This window comes from Nannospalax galili, unplaced genomic scaffold (assembly GCF_000622305.1).
Source record: "Nannospalax galili isolate Female #2095 unplaced genomic scaffold, S.galili_v1.0 scaffold191, whole genome shotgun sequence".
Taxonomy (NCBI): domain Eukaryota; kingdom Metazoa; phylum Chordata; class Mammalia; order Rodentia; family Spalacidae; genus Nannospalax; species Nannospalax galili.
The window spans coordinates 457,945-460,984 of record NW_008331484.1 but is presented as its reverse complement, the minus strand read 5'-3'; positions in this window follow the sequence as shown (position 1 = coordinate 460,984).

Here is a 3,040-nt window from a genome sequence, read left to right as displayed (position 1 = left end):
ATATATATATGGAAGGAGGAGGTAATTTGTACTATTAAAAAATTGTTCAGTTTAAATAATTCATTGTAGCATTTAAGACCCCTCCATCCTGTGTTAAAATCCAAATCTCCAAACACCTATTTTTCTAGTCTTTGAGTAGAGGAGGAGGAGGAGTAAGAGAAAGGGAAGAGGGCAAGGAGGGGGAGGGGAGGAGGAGGAGGAGAAAGAGATGACTTCAACGAAAATTTTCTTGTAGCAGGGCCTGGTGATGCAGGCCTGTAATCCCAGCACTAGGGAGACAAATGCTGGAGGACTGAGAGTTCAAGGTCAGCCTGGGCTACAAAGCAAGACCCTTTCTCAAAACAACACCACGCCTTGTTGTTGTGTTTCTTTAACTTCTTTACAACTTCAAAACACTTTCAGATGCACTGTGATATCACAGTTAAGACTTGTGCAAGATGCTACAAATCATACTACACCCATTTGAGAGATGAGAAAAGTTGAGGTTCAAAGACACACAAACATATATGTTGGTATATTTAAGAGCTGAAGCCAAAATTTCCCTCCAGGTCCAGTGGCCTAGAACCTGAAACAAGGAGCCCCCTGCTTGCACAATGGCTTTAAACTGGAGTCCTTCCTCCCTTCAGCACTTTGGTTTCAGATATCTTCCCAATTTCTATCAGTTAACCCTGAGCCATGCCTCCTGTCACTAATAAAGGGGAAAGACTTGGGTGAGCCACCACTCTGTCTAACCATCCTATTTATTGAACACCAACTAGAAGACAGATCTTGAAGGGTTTGAGCAGAGGGAAATTGAATCTTCTTTGTCCATTTAAAAGGATCACAGTGAATGAAGCCAGGCTTGTTGGCACATGCCCGTAATCCTAGCACTTGAGAGGTGGGGCACTAGGATCAGGAGTTCAAGGTCAGCCTGGGCTAGCTGAGACTGCCTCAAAATAAAACAAAAGAATCACAGTGAGATTAATCACTTTATCAATGGGAATCAATTATCTAAAAATAGTGTTTGCATATTAGCCATACTGGAATTCCCTAGCAAAATGCATTCTTGCCTGTGTTTGTAAATTCTGGAAACAGTTAAACTTCAAGTGGTTTTAATAAGAAGAGCTTGGAAAATGTCTCTGTACAGACTTGATTTCTAATCGTGGTGAAGCCTCATTCCTTAAACCACTTATTCAACATTAACTCATTTGCCAAACTTCCGTCTGCTGGACTCTGGGTAAGACAGACACAGTAGTCTTCATCAAAGGGAAACGTTGGCTCACCACAGTCCCCTGCTCTCAGCAGTCAGGCCTCACAGCCCTCAGCCTGAGATGCAATCAGCTTCCTGTCCCCTCTACAGCCACACTGGCCTTTTCTTTCATTTCTTAGCGCTCTCCTCCCTCCTTCCCTCCCTCCCTTGTCTTTGCATAAACCCCAGTTCTCTTTGCCTTGAAAGTTCATAAGCTCTTGATCTACTTAGCCCCTCCTCTGGCTAAGGTCCCTGTCTCTTGCCCTGCTGCCTCCAGCAGCTTTCTTCTTCCCCTCTGGTAGATCTCTCTAAGGAACCCACTACCTCCTCAGACCTCACATCTGCTTTCAGGACCCTAGGCTCTTGGAGGGGCAGGGCCAGACCGGTTTTGTTAGATGCCAGTGCCTGGCACACAGAAGGTCTTCCAGGAATGAAAAAACAAATGGATGTGGTGGTCTACACAGCTCTGTGGGAAGCTGGGCTACAGTGTGTTGGCGTTTTGTTTTTTAAGACAGCTTTTTTACCTCCTCAGACCTCACATCTGCTTTCAGGACCCTAGGCTCTTGGAGGGGCAGGGCCAGACCGGTTTTGTTAGATGCCAGTGCCTGGCACACAGAAGGTCTTCCAGGAATGAAAAAACAAATGGATGTGGTGGTCTACACAGCTCTGTGGGAAGCTGGGCTACAGTGCGTTGGCGTTTTGTTTTTTAAGACAGCTTTTCCTATAGACCCAGCTAGCCTTGAACTCAAAATGTGGCACAGGATGACCCTGAACTCCCAATCTTCCTGCCTCCACCTTCCATGTACTGGATTGCAAACATGTGACTCCACACCTGGCATGTGACTGAACACCTTAAGGGTGTTCTTGACATCCCTTGATGTCATGCCTTTCCAGATTGGTATCTTAGCCCTTCTAGACACTGAAATGTGGGAGCTGTTCCAAGTGCCCAAGACCCTGTAAGCTTCCAGAAAACAAAAAATTCCATTTACTGCCAGTGTGGTAGCACAGGCTTTTAATTCCAGCACTCAGGAGGCAGAGGCAGGGGACTCTCTAAAATCAAGGCCAGCCTGGTCTACAAAGTGAGTTCCAGGTCAGCTGGGGGCTACAGGAAAACTCATAAATAAATAAATAAATAAATAAATAAATAAATAAATAACAAAAATTCCATTTATTTATTGCTGTGACTTCGGCACTTAGGTTACTTAAAAACGAGATATTCACAGAAAAAAAAAATAGCCATTACCAGGATTTATGAATGCATTCTAGATGGGGAGACGAAGTGGAAGTGTTAGAGGGTACATAGTACAGACGACTTAGTCTACGGTATAGACAGTCTCAAAGACATTTTTAAGTTTGAGCTTACTCTTGCAAGAGAACACAAGCCACTTCCAGCCAGTGGGAGGATGGTGGAGGGAGAGAGGAGAGAGACAGAGAGAAAGAAAGAGAGGAGAGGGAGAGAGAGAGAGAGAGAGAGAGAGAGAGAGAGAGAGAGAGAGAGAGACAGAGAGAGAGAGAGAGACAGAGAGACAGAGAGACAGATCCTCAGTGAAATCAACCTCCCGAGCCTTCACCCCCTCTGGCCTCGCGGAGCCTCAGGAATCAGTGCACGCGCTCTGCTTCTCCAGCTCTGGGTGCCACATTGCTGAGGATCCACATTGCTGAGGATCTCGAGTTAGAGCCCCTCTCCAAAACACAGTAAGAGGGTCCCCGTCCTGGAGAAGGCCACCGGATCTCGGCTCCCTTCCCTCCACTGACACTTCCCCGGTCTCTCCACGCTCGGGGCAGCAACAGCTCCCCAGGCCGCGCCGAGCC